We start from the raw sequence: 13,780 nt of genomic DNA, 5'->3' as shown, positions 1-13,780 counted from the left end.
TCTTTAGAAAGAACCTCTAGTCTGTACTTGGTGCAGGGACGGCTAATACTCGATGGGGTGGGCAGCTGACCCAAGAGTAGCCCATGTCTAATAATACATGAGGATTTGATATCAAGCGTGCGGGGCAACTACTAAATACCGATAAAACTGGCTTCCGTTGTGATTGGGGCGAACACACAGAAATTGTCCAACCAAGGTAAAATAGGGCACATAGACACAGAGAAGACGTGCCATCATAATGGCTTTTCCTTGTGGCCCTAGTGAGTCCTTGCTTCTTAAATAACAAGAATATAAGTGGCATGTGGAGTTCGCTAATCCCTCTGCCTTTGTAGTCTCATCCTATCCTTTATGAAACTCTTCCTTCTTGCTAAAGTTGGGACGAAATTGAAATATCCCATTGCTCATTTTTCTTTAAGGCTTAGCTTGACATTATTTTCTAAAGTCCAAGATGGGAGGTGGTCCCTAAGTTGATTCCCTAGGAAGATTTACTTCAAAGTGACTGAGAGATGAAAATCAACACCTGTTTGTACAGATCCAGACGTGCCAAGCTTGGGTGGACTTTCTCTTCTTGCTTGTCAACAGCTTTGATGCTATGCCAGGTGAAGCTGTCTGCAGCCCTTAGCTACTTGGATGACATCAGACAAGTATTACCTGGCAACATCAGCCCTGAATTCCTGTGGAAACTCAGGTTAATCTTGGAGGATCCTCTGAAAAATTCCTTTTGTATGTTTTGGGGACTTTATTAAAAGTTGTTGCTCTTCTATATATCTTTCATATGAGGTCAATAGTTATACAATAATCCTTTCCTCTTTTGTAAAGCCACAGATCCTCTAAGTAAGGACCAGTGCCAGCAATTATACTTTTTTGCAGCGTTTTTTTGAGGACCCTCCACATTTCAGTAGCTATGGAGCTGAAATGAATAGGCACTGGGCTGGAATGGATAAATCTCACTTTTAACCCAACCTCTGCTACTGACTATCTCTGTCACTTTGAGCAAATGCCATCTCATCTCATAGCCCTCATTTTCTAAATGGGATAGATTTTGAATGACTGGAACTACAAGACTGCTCTAGAAATTATGGTGTCGAAGCCTTCACTTTGCAAGGGAGGAAATGGAGGCTTTATGGTGGAAGCTCCTGCTGGGATCCAGGGATGCTGTGAGCAAGGCTTGCCACTCAGCATTCAGTTCCCATTCTTCCAGAAATTGCACTCTGGTTTCCTTTGGTGAAGCCCCTGCTTCTCTCCTTCTCCATCCTTTTCAGATGGGCTGACTACACTCAAGCTCTGGGGGTAAACGATTAATTTCACAGACTTGGTGATTTGTGCAGGGACAGGTCATAACTCAAGCTGGGCTAATCAGAGACAATGAAAGTCAATCAGAAATCTTGCACTGCAAATTGTTGAGAAACGAGCCTTAGGGTTTCTGCTGGGGTGTTTGAGAGTAAAGGTGGAGTAAATGAAAGCCACGTTTTAGTCATCAGGCAAAGCTCTGCTTCAAAATGGAGCCAAAAAATAAGTGGGGGAGCATAGTATGAGAGGAAGATTGAGTCCTATAGATATATTCGACCAAGCCGTGTCTTAGCTAGATGTTGGGACCGGACAGGCCAGTTCGAGTCACAACTCTGCCACTGACAAGCTGTGTGACTTCCTTGGGTAAAGTCACTTGATCTCTGCATGTCTCAACCACCTCATCTGTAAAATGAAAACAGTAATTGGAAATCTACGTCATGAAGTCTCCCTGGGAGAAATAAACGTGTGTGTGTGTGTGTGTGTGTGTGTGTGTGTGTGTGTGTAGAGCAGGGCTTGACACATAGTAAATGTCACGTAACTATTTGTGAATGTTAGTATTGTTATACCTGGACTTTTCAGATATATGAGCCAGTAAAGTCCATCCTTTATTTTTGGAGCCAGTCTTGTCTCTGACAAAACTGATTCGTCATCAAGTTAGTGGTCAGTCTTAAAGCCAGGTCTTCTGAGCCCCTTTTCAGATAAATTAATTCCTCATCACCACAACCATGCCATCAGTTACAAGGCATAAAATCAGAGTATTGGACTGGTCAGAGGGCCAGTCTGTGCATTCTCTGAGTTTATCGAATTCCATGTCAATTGATGTTAAAGACCGGGTATTCAATGCCAAGAATTGTGGTTGAGTGTGATTTTGTCAGGTGTAATAATGTTGTGTTACACAGAGAAATGTTCTTTTTTTTTTTTTAAGAGAGAGATACGTGCTAAAGTAATGGGAGTCAGTGCTATAATGTGTATAATTTACTTTGAAATAATTCACCAAAAACCACAAAACAAGATGAAACAAATGTGACACAATCCTGGCAATTCCTATCCAACTGAATGATGGATAATTGGATGTTCATTATAAACTTCTCTCAACTTTTCTGTATGTTTGAAAATTTTTATAATATAAATTTTGATTACAATTGTTGGCTTAATTATATGTCTTCTCTACTTGAATGTAGAAACCATATGGGAGAGGAACATACCTACCTTGTTTATTGTTGTATCCCAGTGGCTATAATATGGTACGTCCTCAATAAATGTGTAATTAAAGATGAACAGGTTAGACCTTGTCTGATGAGAAGGAGGACCAGTCGACCAGGTGTAACTGAAGCTGTGGGTGCTCACCATATCCTATCATCACCAACCATCTGGGGCTTCCCTCCTACGGGCTGTCCCCCTGAGCACTCAAGCTCTGCCTGGGGCTGACCAAAAGTGCTCAGAAGTTGACATTCCCCATGAGTAACCTTGAACCAATGATGAACAGAAACTGGAGGATATATATTTTAGCTTCCTTGTCCCTCGAGTGGATTAACTCTGAGGCTTGTTTCACATTATGTCTCAGAGAACAGAACTTGGTCTCCTATTGGTGTGGGATTATTGAGAGGTAGATATTTCCCCCTGGGGACATCCCATGATTTATGTATGTCTGATCAGGTCACCTGGTTACCTGGACATTGGGAAAACCTTGTGCTCAGTACCAACTCTGCTATTTCTAGAACTAAATTACTCAGTTATTCCACTCTCACCCCTCCCCACCTTCTGCTTTCTCCATGGAGATATTTCTTGGTGCTGGTTTTTGAATCACCAGCCAAATATTCTTTTCCTCTCTGCATGGTGACTTTGCAGTGCAGTAAAGACATATGCTCTTCCCTGAGAGCCAAGCCTAAATTCCATCCCGGCTTCTTCAAATGCCCTTGGATGAAAATAGACATTCCTTTCTCCTGCAATCTTGTGTATTCTTATTCATTAGATATGGTATGTTAAATCCATAATTGGAGCAGTTATGCCTGTGAAGCTTCTAAATTATAACCAACTCAAAATAAAGCTCTTGCAAAATGAAACAAAAAGATGGCAAAAAAATAAAGTTGCCTTAGCTATTCATTGTCTGTGGAGTGTAATATAATCTGCTCAGTGTGACAGTCAAGGACCTCAAAGACTCAAAGCTCCGAAAGTAGTGGGGAGGATCAAACAGACCTAAATTTGATTTCTGACTCTGTTTCACCACCCTCCTGGGGGTTTTGAATCTATGCCCTGCGTTTTATTCTCTCTCCAAACAAACAATGGCACACACGATCCTGAGCGACGCTTCAGCTCTCATTTTCCCGGGCAGATGAAGAGCTTGTCTCTCGTAAGAGAACTGTGTTGAAGGGGTGAGTGAGTCAGATAATACAGCCTTTATCTTACTTCGTATTTCCAAACGCTCCCCCTGAACTGTTGTTATAAATCTAGACACCCAGCTGTGAAAATTCAGTCTTCCTCAACTTCTCTTGCTGAAACTTTTCTCAGAGATCTCCTTCAGTCCTGTGGTGCGTCTCTGCCGTGTGCCCTCAGACCTCTGCTGTGGTTTCCACGCACACTTCCCCTGACTTTGAGGAGATCCCTTTACCTACCAGCTGTATAACTTTATTTTTTTAATCCTTTTTTAAAGATTTATTTATTTATTTGACAGAGAGAGCAAGAGAGCACAAGTAAGGGGAACAGCAGAGGGAGAGGGAGAAGCAGGCTCCCCTCTGAGCAGAGAGCCTGATGTGGGACTCGATCCCAGGACCGTGGGATCATGACCTGAGCCGAAGGAAGGTGCTCAACCAACAGAGCCACCCAGGTGCCCCCCCCCCAGCTGTATAATTTTAAAGGTTTTGTTAACTGGTCTCCCTGCTTCCAGCATACCTCCCCCCACCCAGCTGCCCCTACTCCAATCTCTTACTTTGCTGCCAGTGTGTTTGTCCTAAGCAGAGGTCTTACTAGGTCAGTCTCTGGTTCTCAAATATTCAGTGGTCCCTGAACTGAAATCCACTGTGTCTGGCTAGCTGGATCTAGCCTTATTTCTCCAGTCAGTACCTTGAGTCCTATACTTCATCGTCCCAAGTCTAGAATGTTCCCTCAATTTTCCTGCCACTGTGCCTTTGCTCAAGCTGTTCCCACACCTGGATAGTCTCAAATATACATCTCTCAAAGTTCTCTGTATCCTTCTGGTGTAGCTCAAATTTTATTCCATTTCCAAGGAGTCATGATTTTTCTTTTTCTCTACTCATCATACCACAGCGCATAGTTTCTCTATAATAAAATTTACTATCCTGTTTTGGAATGATTTTGTTTTCTGTTTTTCTCATTTGCTGGTGAGCTTCTAGAAGATGACTACTGTTTTATTCATTTCAAAACCCTCAAGAATTCTGTCTACACAAAGCAGGGGCTCAGTAAATGGAATCCCCAGGAACCGCGGTGGGGGAGGGTGGGCTTTGGCTCTTGCACAGGCAAATGAGAATGGAGTAATACTTGCGCTTCTATAGTCAGTCTCTCCTCTGAGAAGCAGCAATTACGTTTTGATTTAAAGAAACAAAACTTCCAGGCATCTACTGTGGTAGGCAGTTTCTGACATCACTCTCGATGATCCCTACCTCCTGCTATTCGTGCTAATGCTTTCTGAGTGTGGGCTGGACCTCAGGACTCATTCCTAACAATAAAATATGGTGGAAGTGAGTGGATGTCAAAAGGCTATGGTGTCCATGCTGCCAGCACTCTCTTTTGCTGGCACTCTCTGCCCTCTTGCTTGCTTGCTTGTTGCCACATTGGACGGAGAGGCCCACATGGCAAGGGATCAAGGGAGGCCTCTGATGAACAACTTGCAAGCCACTCGAGGCCTCACTCCAAAAGTCAGTGAAAAACCAAAATAACTAACAACCATGTTAAGTGAACAAAGAAATAAATCCTTGCTCGGTGAGCCTTGAGATGACTGCAGCCTTTAAAAAAAATAATTCATTTTTTATTGGAGTACAGTTGCTACAACATTACATGAACTTCAGTTGTACAACATAGCGATTCAGCAAATTTATACATTATGTTATTCTCACCACAATATAGCTACCATCTGTCACCCTAAATACTATGACAATGTCATTGACTATATTCCTTATGATGTGCCTCTTATTGCCATGATTTATTTATTCCATAACCTGAAGCCTGTATCACTCACTCACCTGCACCCATTTTGCCCATCCCTCTACTCCCTCCCCTCTGGCAACCATCAGTTTATTTTCTGTATTTATTGGTCTGAGTCTGCTTTCTGTGGGCTTATTCATTTGTTTGTTTTTTAGCTTCCACAAATGAGTGAAATCATATGGTATTTGTCTTTCTTAGTCTGACTTATTTCACTTAGCATAATACCCTCTAGGTCCATCTGTGTTGTCGCAAATGGCACAATCTCACTCTTTTTTATGGCTGCATAGTGTTCCATTGTATAGATACACCATTTCTTCCTTATTCATTTGTCTCCTGATGGGCACTTAAGCCGCTTCCATACCTTAGCCACAGTAAGTAAGGCTGCAATAAACATAGGGAGACATGTATCTTTTCAAATTAGTTTTTATATTCTTTGGGTAAATACCCAGTTGTGGAATTATGGGATATTTTATTTCTATTTTTAACTTTCTGAGGAAACTCTATATTAATTTCCACAGTGGCTCTACCAATTTGCATTCCCACCGACAGTGTATGACTGAGCCTTTTCTCCCATATCCTCAGCAACATGTGATATTTCTTGTCTTTTTTATTTTAGCCCCTCTGACTGTAGCCTTATGAGAAACCTAGAGCCAGAGCACCCAGCTGATTCTTGGCCCAGATTCTTGGCTTATAGAACTGAAATCAGAAATGCGATTGCTTTAAACCATTATGTTTTCGGGTAATTTATTATGCAACAATAGGTAACTAAAGACATCTACCTTTGACAATTTCGACTACCGTGTCTGGGCTATCAGGGTGTAGTTTCTCCCTGATGGATTGCCAGGGGCATGTGTTTATACTGTCCTTCTATCCTTTCTAAGTGTTTTCTATTTCAGAGCTTTGTATAAAGATTGTCAGCTTTCTAAGAACGTGGCTTATACATTTATCTGGACAGAGCTAGTATGAAATTATGTAAAACCAGGACTTTAATAGATAAGAACTTAAAATAAATCCTAGTGAAAATATATCAATTATGGATTGTCTACTTGTTCAGGCATGCTTGTGATGGTAACTGTTTTTTTTCATTTTTGCAAAAAAGGAGAATGGCAGTCAAATTAAGACATTTGCACAAGGGCACGCATCCAGCAAGTGTCAAAATCAGATGCCAAGCCCAGATGTATGCATTGTCAAAACCAAACTCTTTTCCTTAAACCAAAGTTCTCAATCATAGCTGTCCGTTGTAATCACCTGAGGGATATTAAATAAACTTTGGGAGATTCTGATTGATTCTTCTGGGGCACAGCCTGGGCACTGGGGTTTTTAAAAGCTTCCCAGATGACTCTTAATATGTAGCCAAAACCATTAGACTACATCACAGACCCTCCTGAAGGAATTTAGCCACTGTGATTGCTCTCCGTTCCTGAATTTGAAATCAAGCCACTTGAATCCTTTCTGAAAAGAAAAAAAAAAAAAAAAAAATTCACCATGACAGAGCCTCTGTGGAATACAACTTGTGGGGAGAAAAATTCTAGGTGAGGAAGAAAGAGAGGGAAGAGAAACTCTGACCTTGAGTTACACTGACTTTGAATGGAGGAGATTTTATTACAGACCAGGAAACTGATCAGCAGTCCCCCCCCCCCCGTGCCTTATATAGCTGCACTGTATTTACTCATATTTCACTTGTCCTTGAATAATGGCCTTTTCCTTTGCATGATAGTATATTGACCTAGAAGGGAACCTAGATTTCAATCATTTATGTACAAAGACATTGAATCATAGAAAGGGGCAGTTACTTGCTAAAGGCCACATCACAAATTAGTGGCAGAACTGGTTTAGTCTAAACATTTAGACTCTCTTTGCTCAAATATTTCCTCATCAGAGTCCTACGCTGACCACTACGTATAAAATAGCAGTCACCTCCAGCATTCTCTGTTCCCTTTATTCTATTTTTTCTATAGGTTTTATCATCAACCAAAATATATTTTGTTCGGTCATTTCTGTCTCTTCTTTCTACCCCACTAGAATGAAAACTGCGTAAAGGCAAAGTCTTTGTCTTATCCTTTTGTTTATTCACCACTTTACCTCTAAGGCCTGGTATTCTGAAGGTGGCCCTTGGTAAACAGTAGCTAATTAAATGCAGAATGAGTAGTCAAATCTTCAAAGATGAACCATCCTGAGACCTCATAAATTCAACATCAGGAAATATATTCAAATATAAGTTGGGTTAACCCTTAAAGAAGATAAAGAAAGTGATATTCAAACACAAGTGGGAAATTGAATCTGTTAATTTCTTAAATCCCTTCCAAAACAGAATCTGCAATATAAAACATTACTTCTCCATACGAAGAACTCATGGTTGTAAGACTTTTCATGGATTGTTTGAATACGTGCTTAATTCATTCAACATTTTCATTCATTCAAGACATGTTTAGTGATCATCTGACCTATGTGTGTTGGTTGCTGCATGAATGATGCAGGGCTAAAGTTATTTTCTTCAGCCTAGCTCTCAACTCCTGATTGCCCATCTTCCTCTAAAATCTTCCTACTTGCAGGTGCTCCTTAATCATTTTTAGAAAGTCAGATTCATCATAAATGGTGGCTTGGGGGACACATAATAGTACATCAGTGGCATCATTTGATAGTTCATGACTGTTTTTGCAGAACTACTCATGAGAAAGGCAGCTGCATACAATGACTCCCCAAGCTTGAGCTCTTTCTAAAATGATGTGAAAGGAGGCTATGCCAGACTTTCTTTTTATTTCTTGCTCTTCGGTGACTTAGAGCTGTGATATAACCTAAAAATTCAGTCAGTTGCTGGTAAGGAATTAAAAGACGAGAAGAGTTTATGTCACGTGCCCTGAAGTATTAAACTCTTCTTGAAATTATTTCAATTGTCAATCATTCTCCATTATCCACTCTGGAAGAAGGACTAGAAATAAATATTTGCATTTTATTTTATTTTTTACTTTAAAAATTTTTTTTAATTATATTATGTTAGTCACCATACAGTACATTCCTGGTTTCTGATGCAAAGTTTGATGATTCATTAGTTGCGTATAACACCCAGTGCACCATGCAATACTTGCCCTCCTTTCTACCCATCACCAGTCTATCCCATTCCCCCACCCCCCACCGAAGCCCTCAGTTTGTTTCCCAGAGTCCATAGTCTCTCATGCTTCATTCCCCTTTCTGATTACCCCCCCTTTCTTTATCCCTTTCTTCCCCTACCGATCTTCCTAGTTCTTATGTTCCATAGATGAGAGAAATCATCTGATAATTGTCTTTTCTCTGCTTGACTTATTTCACTTAGCATTATCTCCTCCAGTGCCGTCCATGTTGCAGCAAATGTTGAGAACTCGTTCTTTCTGATAGCTGAGTAATATTCCATTGTATATATGGACCACAGCTTCTTAATCCAGTCATCTGTTGAAGGGCATCTCAGCTCCTTCCACCATTTAGCTATTGTGGACAATGCTGCTATGAACATTGGGGTGCATATGGCCCTTCTCTTCACTACGTCTGTATCTTTGGGGTAAATACCCAGTATTGCAATGGCTGGGTCATAGGGTTTAAACAACCAAACCTGACCCTCCTTAGGTGCCTTCACTCCCAGGCATTTAACTCACACCACCTTCCAAAGATTTTATCAAAAAAAGTTTTTTGATGTGCCAAAAAACTGTATCGGACTTTGTGATTATAATGAATATCATTGAAGAAAAGTACCAGATTTAAAGAGAAATAATTCACATACTATAAAATTTACCCCTTTAAAAGGTAAACTTAAATGTTTTTTAGTGTATTCATGGAATGTGCAGCCCTCACCACTATCTAATTTTTTTTAAAGATTTTATTTATTTATTTGAGAGAGATAGAAACAGCCAGCGAGAGAGGGAACACAAGCAGGGGGAGTGGGAGAAGAAGAAGCAGGCTCATAGATCCCCCATAACGCCGGGATCACGCCCTGAGCCGAAGGCAGACGCTTAACTGCTGTGCCACCCAGGTGCCCCCTCACCACTATCTAATTTTAAAAACATTTATCATTCAGAAAAAACCCTGTACCTTAGCAGTTTCTCCTCCATTGTCCCTTCCTACCAATTATTGACAAATGCAAATATACTCTGGCTGTATGGATTTTTCTATCCTGGACATTTCATACAAATGGAATCATACGACACATGGCCTCTTGCCCGGCTTCTTTCACTTAGCATAATATTTCAAGGTTCATCATTTTTCTAGCATGGGCAAGCATTTCACCCGTCTTTATAGCCAGATAATACTCCATTGTGCAGTTATTACGTGTTTTGTTTACACATTCATTGGCTGTTGGACATTTGGGTTATTTCTACTTTTTGGCTGTTATAAATAAGGGTATGGTGAATATTGGTGAACATGTTTTTATGTGGGAATATGTTTTTAATTCCCTTAGGTATACAGCTAGGAGTACAAGTGCTGGGTCATATAGTTACTCTTTTTTAAGTTTTTGAGGAATTGCCAAATCCTCTTACAAAAAGGTTGCACTCTTTTATATTTTCAGCAGCAATGTATGGGGATTCCAAATTCTTCATAGCCTCACCAACATTTGTTATTGTCTATCTGATCTTAGGTGTCCTAATGTATGTGAAGTGACATCTCATTGTGGTTTTGATCTAATTTCCTTAGTAACTAATGATGCTGAACATCTTTCCATATTAACCATTTTCATAGATTCCTTGGGGAAATGTCTGTTCAAAGTCTTTGCTCATTTTTAATTGGGTTATTTATATTTTTTATTCTTGACTTATATGAATTTTTTATATATTCTGGATATGAAGTCCCTTATCAGATATATAATTTGCAAACATTTTCTCCTATTCTTTGGGTTGTCTTTTCACTTTCTTGATGATATCTTTGGAAGTACAAAAATATTTAATTTTGATGAAGTCGTGTGTGTGTATTTTTTTTTCTTTTTCTTTTGGTTACTGTGGTTCTGGTGTTATATCCATGAGACCATTGCCTAATCCATTGTAACAAACATTTACTCCTGTGTTTATTCTAAAAGTTTTTTTTTTGTTTTGTTTTGTTTTATTTAGTTTTAGCAGTTACATTTAGGCCTATTATCTACTTTAATTTTTGTATGTAGAGTGAGGTAGGATTTCAAGTTTATTCCTTTGTGTGTGGATATTCAGTTTTCCCTCCACCATTTGTTGAAAGGACTATTCTTTCTTCTTCGAATTTTTTTGACCTCTTGTCAAAAATCAATTAACCATAAATATAAGGGTTTGTTTCTGGACTCTCAATTCTACTCCATTAGTTTTACTGTCTATTGTTCTGCCAATATCAGACTGTTTTGTTTGCTACAGCTTGGTAATAGGTTTGGAATCAGGAAGTATGAGTCCTTCAACTTTTTTTCTTTTTTAATAGTGTTTTGCTATTCAGGACCTCTTGCAGTTCCATATAAATTTTAGGATTAGCAGTCAATTTCTTCAATTAATGCAGCTAGGATTTTGATAGAGATTGTGTTGAATCTGTGAATCAACTTGGGGTGTACTACCACTACAGCAATATTCAGTCTTCAATTCATAAACATGGGGGGTTGTTCCATTTATTTTGTCTTCCTTAATTACTTTCAATGATTTTTTGTGGTTTTTAGTCTGCAGGTCTTGCACTTGTTTGGTAAAAAGTATTCCTAAATATTTTTTTCTTTAGGTGTTATTGTAAATAGAATCATTTTCTTAGTTTAATTTTTGGATTGTTCATGGTTGTATATAAAAATAAAATTGATTTTGTATATTAATCTTATATCTGGCAACCTCATTGAAGTCATGTATTAGTTCTAATAATTTTTGTAGTTTCTTTAAGATTTTCTGCATAAGACATGATGACATTAGCAAATAGAGATTGTTTTACTTTTTCCTTTTCAATCTAGATGTCTTTTTTTTTTTAACATGTATAATCTACCCTCATGGCGCTGCTTTGAACCTCCTGTACAATGTTCAGTAGAAGTAGCAAGAGTAGACAACTGTTTCTTGTTCGTTATCTTAGGGAGAGAACATTCAGTCTTTCACTATTAAGAATGATGCTAACAGGACGCCTGGGTCACTCAGTCAGTTAAACATCTGCCTTTGGCTCAGGTCATGATCCCAGGGTGCTGGGATCAAGCCCCACATCGGGCCCCACATTGGGTTCCCTGCTCAGCAGGGAGCCTGCTTCTCCCTCTACCTCAGCTGCTCCTCCTGCTTTTGCTCTCTCGCTCTCTCTCTGTCAAATAAATAATAGAATAAAATCTTGGAGAAAAAATAAAAGGATGCTAGCTGCAGGTTTTTAATAGATGTCCTTCATGAGAATGAGATAAAAAGGCCTCTTGTTTTCCTACTTTGTTGAATGTTTTTGTCATGAAAGGATTTTTTTGTCAAGTGCTTTTCTGTATCTATTAAAAGGATCATGCTTTTTGTCTTTTATTTTATTAATATGGTAGATTACACTGATTTTCTTATGTTAAAACAATATTCATTCCTGGAATAAATCCTACTTTGTCAAAGTGCACAATTCTGTATACGTGTTGCTGGCCTTAGTTTGCTAGTATTTTATTGCATATTTTTACATCCATGTTTATAATGAATATTGGTTAATGGTTTTGTTTTGTTTGGTTTTGTTTTGTTGTGGTGTCTTTATCTGGTTTTGGTATCAGTATAATACTAGTCTCATTATAAGTTGGAAAGAGTTCCTCCTCTTCTATTCTTTGGAAGAGTTTATGAAGAATTGGTATTAATTCTTTTTAAACATTTGATAGAATATATCCATAAAACCATATGGTCATAAACTTTTCTTCATGGGAAGTTTTTTGATTCATAGCTCAATTTCTTTTCTCTATAACATAATTTGTTATAGAGCTTTTTAGATTTTAGATTTATTCTTGAGTCTATTTTTGCAGGCTGTGTCTTTCCCATAGTGTATCCCTTCTCTCTAGGTTGTCTAATTTGTTGGCATAATTTGTTAATGTTATTTCTTAATAATGTATTTATATAAGATCAGTGTGGTGGATCCTTTAATTTCTGATATTACTAGTTAGAAACTTCTCTCTTTTTTTCTGGTCAAGCTTGATAAAGATTTGCCAATTTTGTTGATCATTCCAAAGAACCATTTTTTTTTGTTTTCTTTAATTGTTTTTTTCTGTTTTCTGTTATTTATTCCCATTCTAATTTTTATTATTTCCTTCCTTGTTCTTGTTTAGAGTTTATTTTTTTATTTCAAATTTTTATTTAAATTCTTGTCATTCATAGAATATAGCGGTTGATGACTTACCTATAATACTCAGTGCTCATCACAAGTGCCCTTCTTAATGCCCACCTCCCTCTATTTTTTATAATAATTTTTTATTATGTTATGGTATTTACCATACAGTATATCCTTAGTTTTTGATGTAGTGTTCCATGATTCATTATTTGCGTATAACACCCAGTGCACCATGCAATACGTGCCCTCCTTAATACCCATCACCGGCCTGTCCCAATCCCGCACCCCCCTCCCCTCTGAAGCCCTCAGTTTGTTTCCCAGAGTCCATAGTCTCTCATGGTTCATTCCCCACTCTGTTTAGAGTTTAGTCTGCACTTTTTTCTAGTTTGTTAAGGTGTACCGTTAGGATACCAGTTTGAAATGTTTTTTCTTCTTCCTTTTTCTTTGTTGCTTCTTTTTCAGCACAGGTGTTCAGAAATTCAGATTTCCTGATAATCACTGTTCTGGCTGCATTTCATAATTTTTGGTATCTTGTGTTTTAATTTTTCATTTATTCAAGTAGTTAATAATACCACTTTTTTTTGAAACATTGGTTCAACAGTAGAAATGTGTTGTTTAATTTCTACATATTTTTGTATTTCCCCAATTTCTGTTATTGAGTTTTAATTTCATCCTATTATTGTCAGAGAGCATACTTGGTATGATTTCAGATTTATAAAAGGACCAAGTAAAAAATTCTGGAGTTGGAAAATATAATAACCAAAATTAAAAATTCATGAGAGGAGGCCAACAGCAGATTTGAAATGGTCAAAGAAAGAGTCCACAAACTTGACAACAGGTCAGTTGAGACTGTCAGTCTGAGGAACAGAAAGAAAAAAGAATGAAAGAATAAAATTTAACAGTGTCTCAGAGACCTGTGGAACAAAATCAAATGTACTAATATTCGCAGTCCTACCAAGCCTGATTTTCACGTGGAGTAATTAACAGGTAGTGAGTAGCAACTACAGAAAATGTGCACTTCCTTTTGCTGCCATCCCTACAGCTCCCTATTCTTTTATGTCAGATGATCTACACTGATTTTATGTTACCTTCCAGCTCCCATGGGGACTGAATTTTCAAC

At 38.4% G+C, this 13,780-nt stretch overlaps 1 long non-coding RNA gene across 1 annotated transcript in view; it reads left to right on the top strand.

Moving 5' to 3' along the window:
- LOC123801900 (uncharacterized) overlaps positions 1-13,780 on the top strand; it is a 112,897-nt gene that overhangs the window by 27,451 nt on the left and 71,666 nt on the right. The window lies entirely within an intron of this gene.

Source organism: Ursus americanus, chromosome 9 (assembly GCF_024610735.1).
Source record: "Ursus americanus isolate L20-20 chromosome 9, mUrsAme1.1.p, whole genome shotgun sequence".
NCBI classification, from domain to species: Eukaryota; Metazoa; Chordata; class Mammalia; order Carnivora; family Ursidae; genus Ursus; species Ursus americanus.
This window is presented reverse-complemented; position numbering and strand designations above follow the sequence as displayed.